At 42.2% G+C, this 22,248-nt stretch overlaps 1 pseudogene; it reads left to right on the plus strand.

Moving 5' to 3' along the window:
• The first annotated feature begins 19,475 nt into the window (after window positions 1–19,475).
• Window positions 19,476–22,248, plus strand: part of LOC115472545 — a 42,633-nt pseudogene continuing 39,860 nt past the window's right edge.

The following is a 22,248-nucleotide window of genomic DNA, read 5'->3' on the forward strand; positions in this document are numbered from 1 at the left end:
ACATAAGATTATACATATTCACCCAAATGAACCCTTAATCCCGCCCACACCCCTCAATATGCATTATACACACCCTTACAAACCAAAAGAAGCTTGAAATCTGGAACATGCCATCAGTACATAGTTACACCTATAATGTATAAAAAAAAGTAGAATGGACTCTCATCAACATAGTTGTCAAGTGTGCATGCCATATTTTTCAAAAGCATTTCTTCACTCTAGGGCCCTTTGTATCCACCGTGTGGTGCTCCATGAACAGGAGTTCATACATTTGATTCCTCCATTGTTGAGTGTTGGGGGGTTGATCTTTAATCCATTGGACCAGAATACAATGTTTAGCGATTAAGACAGCTTTAAGTAAAAACAGAACTGACACTCCTGTGCCCTCCTCTATATTGGCCATATTGTCCATGAGGCAACGCTGTGGGGTCAAATCCCACTGGCATCCATACAGTTGACATAATTGTTGCCATAAAGAGACCTAGAAGTGACTAATGGGACCACAATCCCACACACTATATGTTGCATTCATTGTGCCACATTTTGGACATTTCCCATCAGTTGGAAGACCCATCTTCTGTGCACGAGAAGGATGTATATAAGCTCGCAACAAAAATTTATAGTGCAGTTCTTGCAATGTAACACTCTCTGCCAACCTATGTCCCTTCTGTAGATGTGTAAAAAAAAATATCCAAATCATACTGGCCAAAGTCAGCAACCCATTTATCCAAAACAGTTGACAAATAGGTAGGGCCTAGAGGTTTCTGAAAGCTATCATAATAACTGCCCAATTGTCATGATTGTGGTCATGACCCCTCTCAGACTCACCTTATTTCTGGCGGTCAGTTTCTGAGCTGGCTTCTGTCTGTTCTTCCTGAGTTAGTTCTGTCTCTGTCTCTGTGTGCTGGCTGCTTCCAGTATGGCTCTGATTACTCCACTATACTGCACCTGTGTGTGTTAAGCCTCTCTGTGCTTCAGTATGCTTTCTGCCTGTGTCTTGGTTTGTGTCCCTCTTGCCCTCTGGTGGCCAGAACCAGTGGCTGCCATAGACTTTCCAGACTTTCTTTCTGGTCCGGTCCGGTCCAGATATTCCGGCCCTCCAGACTTGGTTTGAAGTTTGGCAGCTAGCCTCACCCGTAGCTGCCTCATGATTGCTGCAGCTGAGTTTCAGTAGCTGATGGGTTTATTACCACCTGGAAACCTTCTGAGTTTGCCTTTGCATCATCTAAGGTCCCTGGTTTGTTGGTGCTTTGTTGCACTTCTGCCTAGTCTGGTTTCTTGTTTAGTTCCTTGTCTGTTTCTAGTTATCTGTGTGTAGTTTAGTTTTTAGGTTTATTTGCTTACTTCCTTAGTCTTGTTTCTGGTCTGTATTCCTTGTCTAGTTTCTGTTTGTCTGTGTCTCTTGCTTAGTGGCTGCTCTGCAGCTTTCAGTCCTGTTTCTTGTCTGTCAGTATTTGTACCCTGTTTAGCGGCTGCTCTGCAGCTTTCAGTCTTGTCTCTTGTCTGTCAGTATTTGTACCCTGTTTTAGTGGCTGCTCTGCAGCTTTCAGTCCTGTCTCTTGTCTGTCAGTATTTGTACCCTGTTTTAGTGGCTGCTCTGCAGCTTTCAGTCTTGTCTCTTGTCTGTCAGTATTTGTACCCTGTTTTAGTGGCTGCTCTGCAGCTTTCAGTCCTGTCTCTTGTCTGTCAGTATTTGTACCCTGTTTCAGTGGCTGTGTGGCAGTTTTCAGTTCCTGTCCTTTAGCTTGTCCATTTCCTGCTTTGTGTAGTATTGTCTGTGAGTCCTAGCCCAGTTTCCTGCCTTGCTGCCCATGTATATTCCTTTCCCCTCTGACCATCAGTCCCTGTTCAGCCTGGTTGGTATCCAATGCCTGCCCTGTCCGGTAAGTCCTGCCGGCCGCCTGCACCCAGGGGCTCAACTCCTGGGGAAGGGCGGTCAAGCGCAGGTGAAGTCTAGCTGGTTCTGTCAGAGTTCTGCCTTGTCTCTGGTGTGGGGTGGTTTTGCCTGCCACTGCTGCTCCACGGCAGTGGCCCAAGGGCTCACGAACCTAGTTTCTGCCTTGAAAGCCTGATACCAATAGGCATTTATGATTTGCTAACTGCGGACAATGTTCATCAAAACTGGATTCTTCAAAATCAACACGAAATTTCCAAAATAAAGACTGCACATAATGGTAAAGCTGTCTATAAGTATACCAGTCTGGAGGTGTGAGTCCATACTGCTGTTGCAAGGATTCAAAAGATCTCATCACCGGTTCATCATCCTCTATCACATGTTGCAATAATTTAATTCCCTTACCCGCCCAACTTCTAAACCCACATCCCAATTGTGCCAGAGGGAAGGATGCATTGCATAACAAGGGTAGATACCGAGAGCAATGGGCATGCATATGAAAGCATCTTTGGAGATAGTTCCATGCCCATTGCAATGATCTCAACAATTAATGTTTCCACTGCCAGGAAGTCTACCATATGCATGCAGCAAATACCCCAATGACTATTCCACATGAAGCTCTTTTTCCAATGCTATATTACAATATTCTGAGGTATCATATATCCAATCTCGGATATGCTGGAACTGACAAGCCACATTGTATGCCTTCAAGTCTGGCAAACCCATACCTCCCTCCCTGTGATGCAACTGAAGATGTTGCAATGGTAGGCAAGATCTCTTACCCCCTCTCCCCCCAGAAAAAAATCTCCTAATGATAGCATTCCAGTGAGTTATATCTGCTGGCCTTAAAATAATAGGTAAATGTTGGAGCGGGTACAACACCATCCTAATAAGATTAATTCTACCCTACAGAGAGAGGGGCAGAGGGGCCCAGCAGGAACAGAGGATCTTAGACATCTGCAAGTGCTGGGACATTAGCTGCATGCAACCAACTGGGTTACTAGGTATGGTCAATCCCAAGTACTTAAAAGTTGCATTCACCAAACACAAAGGGAAAGTTCCCCACCAGTCTCTCCTCTTCCCAGGTCTTAAGCTAAGGACCTCAGATTTATCTGCATTGATCCAAAGTCCCAAAAAGGAACCAAACGGATTCAGTATGTCCAAAGTCCTAGGCAGAGAATTCTGCAGATCAACCAAGGCAGCCAGTAAATCGTCAGCATAAAGCGCCAACTTGAACTGCTGAGTGCCAATGGGTATGCCTTGAATCTAAGAGTCCAATAATAGTTTTTTGTCTAGCAGTTCCATGCAGAAGATGAATAACAGGGGAGACAAGGGACAACCCTGTCTTGTGCCCTTCTGCACTGAGAATGGGGGGGGGGGGGGGGAACAAAACCCCATTCACCAATACTTGAGCTCTGGGCTCCGCATATAATGTCTGCAGAAGTAAAATGGGAACCTAAAAGCCATAGCGTTGTAGGATGTACCACAGATATGACCAGGAAACAGTGTTGAAAGCTTTCTCAATATCATAGCTAACCAACACTGCATCCAGATCAAGCCTACGCGCCATCTCTATGGCCCCCAAAACATTACAGACATTGGCTACCGCATTTCTACCCTTTACAAATCCTGTCTGATGTGGGTCCACTAATCGTGGCAGCAAATTTTGTAATCTATTGGCAATTAACTTAGACAATATTTTAATGTACTCATTGAGGAGTGAGATTGGACGGTACAAGCTACTCAGCAATGGGTCTCTCTCTCTCTCCGGTTTCAAAATTGGCAAAATAGTCACCTCCCTCATAGTACTAGGAAAAAGGTCCATGGCCAGGGACTCATCATAAACTGCTCCCAACACTGGGGCCACTTGCTCATCTAAAATGTTATAAAACTACAGAGGTAATCCACCAGGCCCCGGAGTCTTACGACCTGACAGTACCCGCATAGTCATCCAGACCTTAACCGGATGGATAAGCGCATTCAGTAAGTCTACGCCTCCAGGCGCAATGTGGGAAGTGGCAAATCTGCAAAAAAAGCTTTCCATAACATATATCAGAATCCTGGGCAGAATATAATGTTGCATAATAATTCTTTAGTAACTTCGCTATAGATTGATTTTCTTTAATGGTAGCTCCCACTGGGTCACGCAGACGTGGGATAAAATGTGCCCCCACCTCGGCACCAGCCTGGCGAAACAAGTTCCCATCTGATTCCCATATCAGAATAAATGATGGTGAGTGAATTGTAATGTATGCAATGTTCTCTGATGAATTAGGCTATTTAATGCATTTTGTAATTGAAGATATTGCTCTCTGGTTTCCCTACTGAGATTTCGAGCCAGTTCTTTATGGATATGTCATAATTGCTCTGTTAACAACAGAATTTGCTTATTTCATGTCTTTGTGCAATGAGCCAAGTATGATATAATGCCCCATCTCATTACCACTTTGCTGGCTTCCCACAACAGGCCAGGTGTAGCCCTAAGGGATTGGTTAGTGGAACAATATAGCTCCCATTTTTTTGTTTTCAAATATAGCGCAAATTTTACATCATTAGCAAGATAGAGGGGCATTTTCCATAATGGGCTATGTTCTTTTCTATTCAGATGAAGGCCCAGACTGACCATAGCATGATCAGAGATACCTTGAGAGAATTTCTACTGATTGAACTGCAGTAAAAGCATGGTCAGAGAGCAATATATAATCTAGGCGAGACTCCACCAAATGTGCCAAGGAGATGTTGGTAAAACCCACCTTCCTAGGATGTAATACCTTCAATATATCTAGGAGATTGTTTTAACTCTATAGTGTTTACCACTGATCATAAAAGTCAATCCAAAAGGGAAGAGCCATCTTTAACAGATGCGTTTTCTTCACAGCAATGCAGTCACCTCATGAAAGCCTCTCCTCTTTTGCAAAGTTAGTGCAGAGAGGTCTTTATATATTTCCAATGTGTGTTCTTCGTACTTCAGTGATCCCGCTTTACATGCCATATTATACATGTGTTCTTTAAAAGCCAAGGAGTGAAAGCTAACCACAACATCTCTTGATTTATTTGGTTGCGGAGGATCTGAGGCCCATTGAGCTTGTTCTATGTACATGTCAGCTATCAGTTTGAAATTGTTGTTATTAGGAGCATTTTGCAGAAGTTGCAAGCAGAGTGCATGAACAATAGCTTTACAATCTTCTTCTGCCTCCAATTCTGGAAGTCCGCAAACTCTCAGATTTGCTCTTCGCAGTCTATTTTCTAGATCATCTATTTTTTTCTTGTAACATCTCCACAGCAGTACTAGTCTGCTCCACATCCTTTACCACTATTTCCAACTGGGTGGCATGCGAGTCCAGCTGAGAGATCTCCTCCACGTGAGAGATCATCAGGCTCATTTTCGAAAGACTTGGACATCCAAAAAGTGACATAAATCGGCACTTGGACTTCTTTCTCACAGAGACATCCAAATTAGTATAATCGAAATCCGATTTTGGACGTTTTTGTCAGAAGTCCATTGCAAGAATGTCTAAATCTCAAGGGGGCGTATTGGAGGCATGTTCGAGGCAGGACTTGGGTGTTCCTAAGACTGGGACATCTTTTAGCCATAATGGAAAAAAAGCAAAGACGTCCATGACTAAAACTTGGACGTTTTCACCCGGACCTGTTTTTATTACGAATAAGGCACAAAAAGGTGCCCGAAATGACCACTGGAGGGAATCAGGGATGACCTCCCCTTACTCCCCCAGTGGTCACTAACCCCCTCCCACCCTCAAAAAACATGATTAAAAATATTACTTGCCAGCCTCAGATGTTATACTCAGGTCAATGACAGCGCCTGCAGGTCCCTGGAGTAGTTTCGTAGTAGGTGCAGTGCACTTCAGACAGGTGGACCCAGGCCCATAACCCCCCTACCTGTTACATTTGTGGAGGAAACAGCGAGCCTTCCAAAACCCACCAGAAACCCTCTGTACCCACATATAGGTACCCCCTTTCACCCGTAAGGTATATGGTAGTGGTGTACAATTGGGAGTAGTGGGTTTTATGGGGCTCAACACACAAGGTAAGGGAGCTGTGTACCTGGGAGCATTTTATGAAGTCCACTGCAGTGCCCCCTAGGGTGCCCGACTGCTGTCCTGGCATGTCAGGGGGACCAGTGCACTATAAATGCTGGCTCCTCCTACGTCCAAATGGCTTGAATTTGGACGTTTTAGACTTGGATGTTTTTGGTTTCGAAAAGTGGCAAAAATCAAAGACGTCTAAATCCAAGGACATCCATGGTATTTTCGAGCACAAAGATGGACGTCCATCTTTTTTTTTTAAATGACCTTTCCTTGTAGCTTGTATTGATATGAGCTGAGTTGAATTAACGTATTTTCTTTTTGTTCTGTATTCCATACTTCAATAAAGACTTCTAAAAATTTAAAAAAAAATGACCTTTCCCTGCCTCCGAATTTGGACGTTTTACAAAGACGTCTAAATTCCAACTTAGATGTTTCTTTATGTGTCAACATTTTTATTGATAATTCCACCTGGTAACACATCCATTAGAGTACATACACAACAAATTGTAAAGCTATCATTCTTATGTACATTAATCTTTAGTTGCTATCATCAATTTTTGTTTTATAACAGTACCCTCTCTTATCCCCCTCCCCCCTTAATACCTTCACTTTTGCCATGTACACTGAAAGAAACAATAGTCAGCATGTTACATTAAACTCAAACCGTAATTCCAATAGTAACACCTTACATTTAGATGTTTCTTTAAAAAATGCCCCTCCATATCTTCCAGGCCCCCACGGACATCTTGGATCATTGACTTTAACTCACAAAATTGCACCACTGCAGCATCTTGTAGCACCTCTCTTAGTTCTTGGAGGATTAGCTGGAGATCACATTTAGTAAGTGGCTCCACAGAAAGACCTGGATCTTTCACCCTGTGAATCCAAGTCACCATCGTTGCGAAAATTCAACTCTGCACCAGACTCACCATACGGTCCAGCATGCTCAGCACGATTAGTAGTGGGGAAATACTGCTTAATCTCTCCTGTTTTTTCCTGATGGAAGCCATCAGAACACTGTTTGTATCAAACTATCCCAGCTGAACAAGATCCAAATCAGCCTATGTTTCAGTGCAATTTTTACCGTGTTTTTTCTTCCGGGTTTATCAGAGCTTCAGGCTACTGCTGCCATCTCTGTAGATGATGTCACCAGAAGTGGATATAGAGGTGTTTTAAATACATTTTAAAAATAACAAATACAACACAGAGGGCAATTTTCAAAGCCATTCTTGCAGGGATATTACCCATGGAAACGACTTTTGTAACACTGCTCACCCTATGTGCATCTGTAGGCCCCATATTTGTAGCAATTCTGTAAAGTACAAAGAGCCACATTTAGCGCCAGTTCTAAAACAGGTTTGGGGCACACCTAAGCCATTGTAAAGTAGTAGGCCTAAATTAAGTTTCAAGTTTATTACAAATTTTCTACCCCGCCCATAGGGAATACCATCTGGGCGGTTTACAATCTAAAAATGTACCAAAGTTTCAAGTTTAAAATTAGGAGGGAATTAAAATCTAAGAAAAACATACTATTCACTTTGGGGCGCCTAATGATAGGTGCAGCCACTTATGCCATGTCAATGGCAGGCATAAGTAGGCTAAGTACACCATGCAATGCGTGCAACTGATAATATTCTATAAACTGTGCATGCCGCTTGATGACACACACCTTCCAAGCCCATGCTCCTCTCACATTAATGCCTCCCTTTGCAATTGTGGGCTATGCAATACAGACGCATTGAGGCCAATATTCAGCCCACAGGAGTCAGCCCGCTTAAGTTATCCAGTGCTGTTTCCAGTGACCAGCATTGAATATCCAAGGTTTTTTTTGGCTGTCTCAAACTTAACCAGCTAATATTCAGCACTGTCTGTTGAAGTTTATAATGGCCGAAGATAGGATTGTTATTTAGGCGGTCTGATGCATGTGGGAAAAAAGAACCCGAATTATAGCTACGTCATGCAAGGTTCCACGTTAGGAGTTACGGACCAAGAAAGGGATCTGGGTGTCGTCGTCGATAATACGCTGAAACCTTCTGCTCAGTGTGCTGCTGCGGCTCAGAAAGCGAATAGAATGTTGGGTATTATTAGGAAAGGTATGGAAAACAGGTGTGAGGATATTATAATGCCATTATATCGCTCCATGGTGCGACCGCACCTTGAGTATTGTGTTCAATTCTGGTCGATGCATCTCAAGAAAGATATATAGGCATATTTTCAAAGCACTTAGCCTTCCAAAGTTCTATAGAAACCTATGGAACTTTGTAAGGCTAAGTGCTTTGAAAATGAGCCCCATAGTGGAATTGGAAAAGGTGCAGCGAAGGGTGACTAAAATGATATCTGGGATGGGACGACTTCCCTATGAAGAAAGACTAAGGAGGCTAGGGCTTTTCAGCTTGGAGAAGAGATGGCTGAGGGGAGACATGATAGACATATATAAAATAATGAGTGGAGTGAAACAGGTGGATGTGAAGCATCTGTTCAAGCTTTCCAAAAATACTAGGACTAGGGGGCATGCGATGAAACTACAGTGTAGTAAATTTAAAACAAATCGGAGAAAATTTTTCTTCACCCAACGCGTAATTAAACTCTGGAATTCGTTGCCAGAGAACGTGGTGAAGGCTGTTAGCTTGGCAGAGTTTAAAAAGGGTTAGACGGTTTCCTAAAGGACAAGTCCATAAACCGCTACTAAATGGACTTGGGAAAATCCACAATTCCGGGAATAACATGTATAGAATGTTTGTACGTTTGGGAAGCTTGCCAGGTGCCCTTGGCCTGGATTGGCCGCTGTCATGGACAGGATGCTGGGCTCGATGGACCCTTGGTCTTTTCCCAGCATGGCATTACTTATGATTTAGCCGCTAAACTTATTTGGTCAGCGCTGAATATTGCTGGTTATCGTGTAATATAGCTGATTATCTCTTTGGCGCTAACTGGCAATATTAATCACAATAACCAGTTATCTTATGCTGAATATTAGCGGTTAGGCACTGAAACACTAAACTAGTCTGCGTCTGCTTTTGGCCAGTTAAATAGCACTGAATATCAGATGGATTTTTTATAGAATAGCACCTATGACCATAAATTCCAATTAGTGAAATTACTACTACTACTACTTATCATTTCTATAGTGCTACTAGCCGTACGCAGCACTGTACATTTGAACATGAAGACACAGTCCCTGCTCGACAGAGTTTACAATTTAATTAGGACAGACAAACAGGACAAACGAGATAAGGGAATATTAAAGTGAGGATGATAAATAAGAGTTCTGAACAAGTGAATAAGTGTTAGGAGTTAAAAGCAGCATCAAAAAGGTGGGCTTTTAGCTTAGATTTGAAGACGGCCAGAGATGGAGCTTGACGTACCGGCTCAGGAAGTCTATTCCAGTCATATGGTGCAGCAAGATAAAAGGAACGGAGTCTGGAGTTAGCGGTGGAGGAGAAGGGTGCAGATAAGAGAGATTTACCCAGTGAACGGAGTTCCCGGGGAGGAATGTAGGGAGAGATGAGAGTGGAGAGGTACTGAGGAGCTGCAGAGTGAATGCACTTATAGGTCAATAAAAGGAGTTTGAACTGTATGCGGGCGGAAACGGATAGGAAGCCAGTGAAGTGACTTGAGGAGAGGGCTAATATGAGCTGGCTGAATATTAGTCGTGCAGCAGAATTTTGAACAGATTGAAGAGGAGAGAGAATTTACATGTATAGATGCACCTGTTATGTACATTAGTAAATATGTATGATTTCTACATTTAGATGCTTCACATATAGTTGCCCTTATTGTATGTGTGTGTGTGTGTGTGTGTGTGTGTGTGTTTATCTGCTATATAAAGAACCAATTATAGGGGTGAATTTAGAGCCACGTGCAATTTCAAAAATATTTGAACTGAGAATAAGCATCCACACAAGTTTAAAGATGTAAACGTGTGTGGGTATTTCTCTGGAATACATTTTACAGTGACAGTACATATATTCTTCCACTTTAAAATTGTGTGTGGGCAGTTACAAATTTATTCCCTAAAATATACAAAGCAGAATTCTGGGTGTTGGGATAAATGGCCCAATGAAAGGAAATGTCTTGCAGAACACAGAGTAGACATAAGAAATGCCTCATTGGGTCAGACCAAAGGTTCATCTAGTCCATTATCCTGCTTCCAACAGTGGCAAATCCAGGATACAATTACCTGGAGAAATCTCAACAAGTAGCAAGATTCCATGCTACTTAACCTCACGGATAAACAGTGGCTTTCCACAGGTATATCTTAGTAGCAGTTTATGGACTTTCCTCCAGGAATTTGCACAACATTTTTTAAAACCCAGCTACATTAACTGCTTTCACCACATTCCCTGGCAATAAGTTCCATAGCATATCTATACATTGAGTGAAAAAGAAAATATATATATATTTTTTTTCTTCTATTTGTTTTAAAGTTTTACTATCAGGCTTATTTTCGAAAAATAAGAGCGCCCATCTTTCAACACAAATCGGGAGATGGGCGTCCTTCTCTCAGGGTCACCCAAATCAGCATAATCTAAAGCCAATTTTGGGCGTCCCCAACTGCTTCCCATCACAGGGACAACCAACGTTCCTGGGGGCGTGTTGGAGGCGTAGCGAAGGCGGGACTGGGGCGTGCCTAACAGATGGTCATCCTCAAGCGATAATGGAAAAAAGAAGGGCGTCCCTGATGAACACTTGACCGACTTTACTTGGTCCTTTTTTTTTTACGACAAAGCCACAAAAATGTGCCCTAAATGACCAGATGACCACCGCAGGGAATCGGGGATGACCTCCCCTGACTCCCCCAGTGGTCACTAACCACCTCCCACCCCGAAAAAAACAACTTTAAAAATTTTTGTCTTTTTTTTAAGAGTATGGATGAAGTACGTCCTTTGCTATGCCTCCGTCCCTGCAACGGCAGTTGAGGATGTCCAAAATGTGGATGTTTCTGTGAGAAGAATGTCCATGCTTTTGCTATGCCTCTGACACCCCCTTTATTTATTTATTTGGATTTTGGATCACAAGTAGCAGCAGTGGGATTTGAACTGGCCACCTCTGGATTGCAAGACCAGTGCTCTAACCACTAGGCCACTCCTCCACTCCCCACCCTTGAAATTTGGGTGTCGGGGGGGCAGTATGCAGGTCCCTGGGGGGGAGGTATGTGTGTGTCACCCAGTGGCGTACCAAGGGGGGGCGGTGGGGGTGTCAGAGGCATAGCAAAGGCATGGACATCCTTCTCATAGAAACATGCAAGCATGGATGTCCTTCTCACAGAAACATCCACATTTTGGATGTCCTCAACTGCCATCACAGGGACAGAGGCATAGCAAAGGACGTCCTTCACCCATACTCTAAAAACAAAAGACTTTAAAGTTTTTTTGGGAGGTGGGAGGTGGTTAGTGACCACTGCATGCCTTTTTCTGTTCAGTTAGTGCATCAGTTAGTCCACTGCAGTGCCCCCTAGGGTGCTCGTTTGGTGTCCTGGCATGTCAGGGGGACCAGTGCACTACGAATGTTGGCTCCTCCCACGACCAAATGACTTGGATTTGGTCGTTTTTGAGATGGGCGTCCTCGGTTTCCATTATGGCCGAAAACCAGGGACGACCATCTCTAAGGCCGACCATCTCTAAGGTCAACCTAAATATTGAGATTTGGGCATCCCCGACCGTATTATCGAAACGAAAGATGGCCACCCATCTTGTTTCGATCAAACAGGTTTCCCCGCCCCTTCACGGGGACATCCTGCGAGGACGCCCTCAGGAAAACTTGGGCGCCCCGTTCGATTATGCCCCTCCATGTAACTTATTGTTATGTCCCCTAGTCTTTAGCAAACAATTGAGTTGTGTTTACCCATTTCCACTCCTCTATTATATCCCCCCTCAATCTCTTCTGCAAGCTCTAATCTCTATTACTTTTCCTTATAAAAGTTGTTCCAAAGCCTTGATCATTTTGGTCACCCTTCTCTGTACCCTTTCTAATTCAGAGATGTGGTGACCTGAATTGCACATAATACCCGAGATGAGGTTGCACCATAGAGCAATACTGAGGCATTACGATATATATTTCTTTTAATTCTCTCTTCCTTTCCTAATATTTCCTAACATTCAGTTTGCTTTTGTCGTTGCCGCCACACAGTAAACAAAAAATTTTAACATATTGTCCATGATAACACTTAAATATTTGTCCTGGATGGTGAGCCTAGTGGTTAGTGCAGGGCTGCCGAGAGACTGGGCCGGGACCGGGGCAAGGCTGCTCCAGGGGCCCCGCCCCCACCCCCCTGAGGTCGTTGTTGCTGCCCCCCCTCCACCTGCCCCCCTCCGTCCACCACCGGGCCGGGCCCCCCTGAATTTAAATCATAGCACCTCACCTCGACCTCGCTCCGTGTACAAGAAGCTCAGTCAGCAGTGGCAGTCTGCAGATCTCCTCCCTTCGGGCCTTCCCTCCTTGTGTCCCGCCCTCACACAAGTTATGTCAGACGAGGGCACGCTCAAACTTGCCCAAAGAAAATATCAGCCTTGCAGCTCTTTTCTGTAGAAATTGGAGCCTTCTCTGCAATCTAGTGGATATAGTGCTGTATAGCAAATTCCAATAGTCCAAGTGTGGAAGTAATATAGACTGAGCTATATCTCTGATTGAAGATCTGATTGCCCTAAGTCGGCAAAAACAATTTTGTTCGACAGGTTATTTATCTGTGGCTCAGAAGACAATCTAGAGTCCAAAAGAACGCCCAGAACTCTTGTCTCATGAGTGGGGTGGCATGGTTAAATAGGAAACAGTAGTTTAACCTTTCAAGCTTAAAACCATGAGGGATCTCCATTAAGCTAATAACTAGACGATTGAAAATAAATCATAGAACATTTTTTTTTCATGTAGCACATAATGAAGCTGTGGAATCTGTTGCTGGATGATGTGCTCAAGACGATTAACAAAGCATGATTCAAAAGAGGTTTAAACAAGTTCCTAGATAAAAAGTACATAAATATTATTATCCAGGTAGACGGGAAAGCCTATATAGGTGATGGTAAAGGTTCCCATGCTACTCCTGTGCTAATCGGGTGGCATGCAGTAATGTGCCTGTGTTATCTGAATACCGCAGGCATGCCTACTCTCCACCCCTAGACATGCTTCCTGTGGCAAAATAATACAATTTTTTTTTTACCACTGCAGAATGCCTCAGTGCATCCCGCGGTAGTGCTCTTTTACCATGAGATAGGCCCATGTTAGGCCTACCACACCTGAGTAAAAGGGCCCCATAGACCTTTATCAAACAAATATCTAATTCGAGATTGGGTCCGGTAATTGATACTATTAAAACAAAAATCTTCACACTATTTTGAAGCAGTGTCTTAGCTTTACTCATATATTCAGTTTTTTCAATTTTTTCAAAATTTTTTCTAAGGCGACCTCAGCGACGCTCGTTACCAAAACTTTTTAATATGGCAATGTAACTAGCGTCCACTTCTTCATTGGTTCAGCCAATTTATTTGTTTTTCTAAACTTCAAAACTCTTTTGCTATTTATCAGTTTAATTACTTATCTTATATGATCAGAGCAAAGGGTTCAATTGCCCGACATGCATGTTTCGCCCTCCATCGAGCTGTGTCAAGGGCTATCCCCTAAAAAATAGAAAACCCATTGTATTAGTAAATTTTCCTAGCAAATAGAAAACCTTCCTTCATAAGTTTTCAGTAATCTAGGTTATTTCACGCCGTATTTATCAAAAGCTCTTACCTACAGTCTCTCCCAGCGTCAGCTCTACTTAGTTATAGCGGGTTTATCCCTTCTCAAGATGGCGCCGGCGTTCTCATCTCTTACTTAAATATTCAAATTACCTCTGACCTCATGGATCCTCCCCCGGGCTCTATTGGACATCCAAAGTAAAGGATACACTGATCTACCCAATCAGTGACATCCATTCTAGCTCAGCATTTAAGCCAGCTGGTGATACAGTGTTTAAAGAAAAAATATAGAATTGTTCACGATAATTTAACAGTTTTTTAACCGAGCCTCCCTCCTCCCCTGGGCCTACACATTCCAAGATTCTCCACCGTATTTCATCTACTGTATGATTTTTATCTAGCCAGTGGGCTACTAAAGGAGCCTGCTTTTTCTGAGTAGTGATTCTGGATTTATGCTCCGTTAGGCGGATCTTAATTGGTCTAGCACTTCGTCCTATATAAATCAGTCCACAGGGGCATATAATACTGTATACCACGTTACTCGAATCACATGTAGCTCTTTCCCTTAAACCAATAATGCTGTCTTTACCAGGGGCATACCAAGTAGGACCCATCATTCCTGTTTTACACCACTGACAATGGCCACATTCTACTTGTTCACCTCTTATTTCAGTCCTACTGGAGTGGAGGAATTTTTTCTTTGCCAGCACCTCTCCCATTGTTTTCCCCCTGGTATATGTAATTCGAGGGGGTTCTGAAAAGCATGGAAATAATTGCAGAATATGCCAGTGAGTTTTAATACTTTGTATCAACTGCTGGCTCATTGCAGTAAACGGAAGAACACATGTTAATCTTTCTTCCCGAATTTCAGCATCAGGCATATTCTCTTTCAATAGAAGGGGTCGTTGAGCAAAACGAGCACGTAGATAAGCTTTTTTAATCGATGATCTAGGATATCCCCGTGCCTGAAATCTTCGTTTCAGATCTGTCGATTGATCCTTAAACTCCTGAAGAGTGGAACACACCCTTCTCACTCTCAAGAATTGACTAACCGGAAGATTGTACTTTAGATGATATGGATGACAACTGTTGAACTGTAAAAGTGTGTTACGACTTGAAGGTTTTCGATACAAGGTAGTAGACAGTCCAGTTTCATTCTTATAGATCCATAAATCCAGAAATTCAATCGATGTCTTATTGGCCGTCATAGTAAAAGAAATGTTTGAATCCAGTGTATTTAGCCAAGAAATAAATTCATAAAGAGATTGTTCAGAGTCCGTCCAAAGGAAAAAGATATCGTCCAGATAGCGTTTCCACATCTGTACTGGTTTGAAGCGTTCAGATGGATAAATCAGCATAGCTTCTAATCTAGCTATATAGAGTGTTGCCACCGACGGAGCTAGGGTAGCCCCCATAGCTACACCCTGGGTTTGTAAATAGAATGTTTTGTCAAACCAAAAATAATTCTTCAGAATGACCAATTCTGCCAATTGAACTATAAAATCAGATGCGATCCGCTGGGGTCCATGTCTAGCTTCCACAATTTGTTTAATTATTTCTAGAGCCCCTGACTGGGGAATCCGTGTGTATAAAGACACAATATCAAGCGTAACCAACCAAGAATCTTCTGTCACATTCTCAATTTTTTCCATCTCTCTCAAGAAATGGGAGGAATCTTTTTTATCAAACAGGCATAAAACAAACACCATTTTTGACTTTTCACACAGATATCCTGTTATTATCCCAGTAAATTGCTGTTTATCCAGTTAAACAGGCTATTTTAAAACTGCCCACACTTCCAGTAGGTAGAAGTATTTTCTGATGGTTCTTTTAGTTTGTAGCTGTAAGTGGAGGCAGTACATACAAATCTCTTTCATCAATATTCATTGTTGATATCCTGAAAACTTGACTAGCTGGGGTGCCTCCAGGCCAGGTTTGTGGACTATAATCATAGGTCTCTTTTTTTTCATACAGGAATAGGAGGATGAAGGAAGAAAGCGCTAGATCTAATCCAGCCTCCACTTAACACTTTCTGGAGATCTCTAGATATAAATACTTCTTTCCTTCTAGGCCCATATGAACAAGGATCTTAGTGGTCTTAAAATCTTTGGATTATTCTCAGACATGCCAAATGAAAGATCTCACATCCTGTACAGCTTTCTTCAGTTTGGGTGTTATTAGATTATATAAAACGGAAGTGACCCCTAATTTTAGACATTTGATCAATGTCTCTTACTGCTGGGAGGGCACCAGGTGAGATAAAATGGACAAGACTGTTATTGAAGAAGGAGGTATCCATGGTCAATAATTTTCACCCAGCGTCTAAAGTAGTGAGTTTGTCTAGGAAACAGAGTGGTATTGTATTGAGACCATTCTGGTGGCAGTTGTGAATAATTTGAGGGATTGGGTGGAGAGGAAACTGCCATCCTTTTTGATGTTACTGGATATGGCACCAGCATTTGATGCAATAAGACATGATATTTTGTTAAGGTATCTTATAACAATGGATATTTCCAGAACAGGCTTAGACTGGTTTCAGCCATATTTGGAGGGAAGGAAGCAGAAGGTTATTGTTGGTGAGAATGAAAGGCTAGATGTCCACATCAGTTTTTTAATCATTCCCACAATGGTAATTCCCTGATCCCTTATTTGTCTGTCTCAAATATTTTGTAAGCTCTGCTGAGCAGGGACTGTCTCATATGTGTTTAGTGTACAGCACTATGTACATTTAGTAGCACTATAGAAATTATAAATATAGTAGTCGTTGCATGTGCCACAAGCCTCAGTGCTGCCTTTTGTGGTTTTTTTGTAATATATGCAACCATTGGTTGGTTTGCAGGAAGCAGAGTGTTTTGTTTCACACATTTGCAGATTATTTGCAGAACATTATACCAGTGGATGAGGTTTCAAGGCCATTTGGTGATTTTCTGCAATCAGTAGGAGAGTGGATGAGGCATAATGGTTGTAAATGTGTTGAAAGTGGAGCTGCTTTGAGTTGATAAGGAGAACCCTGTTGCTTTGGGTTGATAAGAAGGAGAACCCTGTTGCTTTGGGTTGATAAGAAGAAGAACCCTGTTGCTTTGTCCTCAGTGAAGGTGAATGGAGTAGTAATTCCAGTATTTTATTTCGGGGGTATCTCGTTGGATTTAAAGCTATCAGGTAAACAGCATGTAAAATCAGTGGTAAGTGCCTCCTTTGGCAAGCTTCATATATTGAGGTCATTTAAATATGCCATTGTCTGATTGTAGGATGTTTGGTCTAGGAAGTTTGGGCCACTTAGTTTCTTGTTGAGGTTATGAGAGCCAGGCAGTTAGTTTAGAATGTGGCAACAAGTTTGTTAGTATAACTCCAAAATTGAAGACCTTACACTGGTTGTCAGTGAGACATAGGGTACAATTCAAAGTTTGTGCCTTGATTTTGAAGGTTTTACACAAGGGTAGGTTGGCCTGTCTAAGAAATGTTATAGATCAGTATGAACCTGGATGTTTTTTTATGTTTACAGGATGCTTATCAATGTATTGTTCCAAGTTTACAGTTTGCTAAGACTGGGGGGGGGTGGGGGGGAGGGGGAACGACATACAATGTTTTTGATACAGGTGCAGTGTTATGGAACACTTTGCTTGGTTCTTTGCATTTGGAAAATAAGGATACCCAGCTTCTTAGACTTATAAAGCTAATTTATTTAGAGAAGCATATGGGAGAGTCCTGTGGTTAGAGTTTTTTGGGTTAGACTTAAGATGTTTTAACTTGTTTTGGGGACTAGGACTAAGTTTTGGTTATTTTTGTAGATTTAAATTGAGACTTTAAGATGGGATCTTGACTGGGTGAGAGTTGAGTGTCTTTGTGTGTATGCATATTGTTTGTTTTATTTTTATTAATGTATGATTGTATTCTGCCTTGTTTATATTTTGCTAGGCAGACTATACATTGTAATAAATCAAACAACCAAACAACATGGATGCCAGAATTCTGCAATAGCAACCAATAGGACAACTTTATTTGATGCCCTCTTCTATTTTCTCCTGTTGATCCCGAGTGAAACATTTTTTGGCAGCAACTTGTCAATACCATGGATTATATTCAATATTCATGAGCAAAGAATATTAATTAAGTGGTGGAATTAAAGGCTGTAAATAATGATCTTTGCAGTGACTATTCATGTGCCCTACTTTGAAGGATAGAAGGGTGTATGTTGTGGGGATGCAGGAAGAAACTGAAAAAGTCTTGTTCAAGATGGAAAGCCCATAAACGGCTGTTTTGGAAATACAGAAAAATCTATCTAACTCCTGCAAAAATCTCTGGCTTGATCTTTTACAGCCGCTCATTGGATGAGACACTGAGCAGCAAGTTATGACATGTGCAGCAAAAGAACAAGAACTTAAAGATTTTAGTTATTTACTAAGACAGGGAAGAACCCCAGCTGCTTTCTGCTTCCACAGAACAGAGCCATCAGAGCAAGGTCAGGGCTTGAACTGAAGGGAAGAACGAGGGAAGGAAGGATAGAAACCAGGTCCAGAAAACATAAACCATCATAAAAGTACAAATAGCTGGAAAGCTGATTTGGAAAAGGGAAGTTGGAACATTGAAATGAGTTTCTGAAAATCAATGCTGCCCAAGTTAAGCAGGCAGCCTGGGGCTGGCGCTGAGAACGGATGTGAGCTGGCAGCAGCATTTACCCTCTCTGGTGTCCTCAGTACAGGCTTGTCCCACTTACATGAGCTGGTTGCTACAGCAACAGAGTTCTGACTAATCATTTGCGCAATGACCTTTTGTCCCCCCCCCCCCCCCCCCTAGAGAGGAAGGAGGGAAGCGAGAGGAAAGCAACCAAGGTTACAGTGTATGTGCTGCTGAAAAGAAGCCTTTTTTTTATTTATAGGAGACAGAACGAAACAGCAGCCAGAAAGAGGGAGGTAGAAAAGAGCCCCAGGCCTCAGAATTGGGGTTTGTAGGGCTTCTAAGAAAAAAAAAAAAAAGAAAAAAAAACAGGAAGTAGGAGAAGATCAGGTTCTGCCCAGAAAAGATTGTAATCTCTTTCCAAATAGAAACAGAGAGGCACAGAAGACACTGCTAGAAAGATCAGCTGAGGACCCCCACCATCCTGTGTTATTCTGTACAGGACATATAAACAAACTCCACCTAGAGAAAGTACAACATCAAAAGGGACTGGTAAAAAGAAAGAAGAGTGTCACAGAGAAAGCTACTAAAAAATAATGAAGGGGAAGTAAATAAGAAACAAGACAACAAAAATTATGGACAAGAAGAAAAATAAACAGGAGGACAGGGTAATAGAGACAAATGAGAAAAACGGTGATTGGTATTCATACCCAATCACTGAGAGCTGCCATTGGATCAAGTTTTCAGGGTATGTATGAGAGAAATCTGCATACAATGGAGGTAATAGGTATGCAAGTCTCTGAAAATCTGATCCACTGGCAGCCCTCAAGGAGTGGGAGTGAACATGAACAGAGTAATGGGAAGGAAAGAGCATGAGCAAGAGAGAAGAGCACAATGTGATGCCCTCTTTAGGAGAAAACAGGGTTCTCTGTGGGCTGTGGGTCCATATAAGAATTCTCCAAAGATGCGGTACTGATAGCTTCTGATAGCACACAGACCCTTCTTCAGGTGGAATCAGGGGTCATTGAGTCTACATTAACTCTTCTTTAGGTGGGGCCAGGAACATATGAGTCTACATAGACCCTACTTTATGGGGGGGTCAAAAGTCCCTGAGTCTTACACAAACTCTCCTTCAGGTGAGATCAAGGGTCTCTGAGTCTATTTTGAACCCTTCTTTAGGTGGCATTAAGGATCTCTAAGTGTATACAAACCTTTCTTCAGGTGGGACCAGAAGTTTAAGAGTACATGTCTCCTTCTTCAGCTGGAACACAGTCTCAGAGCCCACAAATACTTACTCAGGTGCAACCAGGGATCTCCAAGTCTACACAAAAACCCTTCTTTAGGTGAGGAGTTCCTGAGTCCACAGGACACAAAAACTTCTTCAGGTGGGATCAGCAGTTTCAGAGTCTACATGGATTCTTCTTTAGGTGAAGCTAGGAATTCCCGAGTTCACAAGAACCATTCTTCAGGTGGGACGATGAACCTCTGAGTCTACATTGACCCTTCTTCAAGTGGAACAAAGTTTCTCTAAGAGCACACAAAACATAAACCCTTTTTCAGATAGAACCAGGGGTCTCTGAGTCTACATGAACCTTTCTTCAGGTAAGAACAGAAGATCCTCAGTCCACACGAACACTTCTTCAGTTGGGACCAGGAGTCTCTGAGTCTAAACAGAATCTTCTCCAAGTAGGACTAAAAGCCTGAGTTCACATTGGACACTTCAGATTAATAGGAGTCTGTATGGTCGGACAAGATCTTTGGATAAAAGTGTCACCCTCCAAGTGTCTTCTCCAAGACCAATATGAGACATCTGCTCTTTAAAAGACTAGTGTACTAATGTGTGGTGATGTCCATAAATGTATTACAATGCATTTTCCCTTTTGCAACATTTTGTGTACTTTTATTAATTATGAACATCACCATTATATTTGCAAAATGATATAAATCAGCTCTTTGATTACAAAGCTAAATAATGAAAATGTAAAAATAAAACACACAAATGTTAGTGTTAATTAGCATGCAGTAATGGCCCTTAATTTCACACATTTGTATCTCAGCCTCTAAGAGGGATCCTCCCCCCTTTTTTTTTGTTACATTTGTACCCTGCACTTTCCCACTCATGGCAGGCTCAATGTGGCTTACATGGGGCAATGGAGGGTTAAGTGACTTGCCCAGAGTCACAAGGAGCTGCCTGTGCCGGGAATCAGGCTCAGTTCCTCAGGACCAAAGTCCATCACCCTAACCACTAGGCCACTCCTCCATCCATACATTTATTACATTGAAACCTGTTCTCCATTTTTACTCTGGAATTTTAGGATCTGCAGGGTTTGGGAGGAGGGGAGCCAGAGTAATCTTATTTTCCTATATGGCTTTATAGTAGTAGAGTATATATAAGGCCTCATTTACTAACGTGTTAATATGATTTAACACTTGTTGTATAACGCAAGCCCTATTATTCTCAGTGTGGCTTATTTACTAACTATACATTTAAGTTATTAATGTACATTAGTAAATGAGGGCCTTAATTTGATTAGAATATCTTCTAATAAATCATTATTTAAAAATTAGGGCATGAGTAATGGATCACATGATGCCATGAGAGGAAACAGAGAGTGAATAGCTCAGCTACCCCCCTCCCCACCAATTTTATACAACATAACTCGTACATATCCCTACTTGGATATGTGGTCTCTGATATTGAAGATCTTGGGGCTTTGCCTGAAGGGTGAAATGGCCAAGTGGATTGTGGCATAGTGGCTAAAACTATATGGAAAGACAAGGAGAAGCAGTGTGATAATTATGGCAAGATGGTGGATTAGCTCAGCCTGATTGACTGAGATAATATCTGAGGTTATGGCAGCAGTAGAGGCGGCTCTAGACTAAAAGAAAAAAACAAAAACAGCCAACAAATGCCTAGACATTCTTGGCCTCAAATTTGATACCCTGGAGCAATGCACTGGCACACTGGAGAATAATTTTCAGACTGCAGCTCAGGTACAAGATCATCTCCAGCAAAAAGTTCAGGAGCGGAACAAAATTTTGATGATCTGGAGAATAGATCTTGACAAAACAATCTGCACCTTGTTGGATTGCCTGAGGCGGTGGCAGGCACAGAGCTATTGGGCTTCCTGGAAACTTGGATCCTTTAGTCATTGCAGTTAGGGCAGCACCTTTGGCTACAGCGCATTGAACAGGTGCACAGAGCAGATCTGAGGCAACAAGGGAGGGATTGCCCTCACACAGTCATACTTCAGGTGTTAAATTTCACCCATAAACTATTCTACAAGCTCTGGCTTTGGCCACCCTAACATACATCCCTAAATCCTATGCTTCCATGACTATTCAGCAATTATGGGAGCCCAAAGGAGTTTTTGCCCCAATTTGTTCTGCACCTATTTACCAAGAAAATTACATTTGCCTTGCTATACCCCACAAACTGTGAGTGACTTATGCAAGTAAAGCTAACATTTTTTACACAGTTGTCTGCAGCCAAAAACTTTGTGAATGGCTGCCCCCAAAGATCATAAAGCAACTTGAATAGTGGAATAGTGGCACAGTGGTTTTGGCTAAGCCATGGATGGATGTACTTTTGTTTTTTTGCACAGTTATAAGGTAAAGTTGGTTTACGTTGCAATTGTTGCTAAGAGTGTATTTGCAAAAAAGCTTGGAGAATGGCCAGCTTTTAGAGACAATCACCCTTTGATCTGACACAATTCAACTGTGAACTCTTTCTGTGAGATGTATGTTTGGGAGACTTGAATTTGGCTTGTGACCTTTTCATCAATGAAGCTTCTCTCGTGCTAGTGATAGAGTTACAGTATCACTTACGTTTTAATTTGATTTTTCCATTGCATGAGAAATGGTTCTATTGGAGGATCTGATTAGGGATGATGGACTTGGCTGGTTGCACCACTGAGTGTCTGCTACCTGCTGGGGGTCTATAACTGTTGTGATCCTTGGAGGGCAAAGTGCACAGTCACACATTTTAACATGGACATATCGCAAATTTATTGATGCA

The sequence above is a fragment of the Microcaecilia unicolor genome, chromosome 6, assembly GCF_901765095.1.
Source record: "Microcaecilia unicolor chromosome 6, aMicUni1.1, whole genome shotgun sequence".
Lineage (NCBI taxonomy): Eukaryota > Metazoa > Chordata > Amphibia > Gymnophiona > Siphonopidae > Microcaecilia > Microcaecilia unicolor.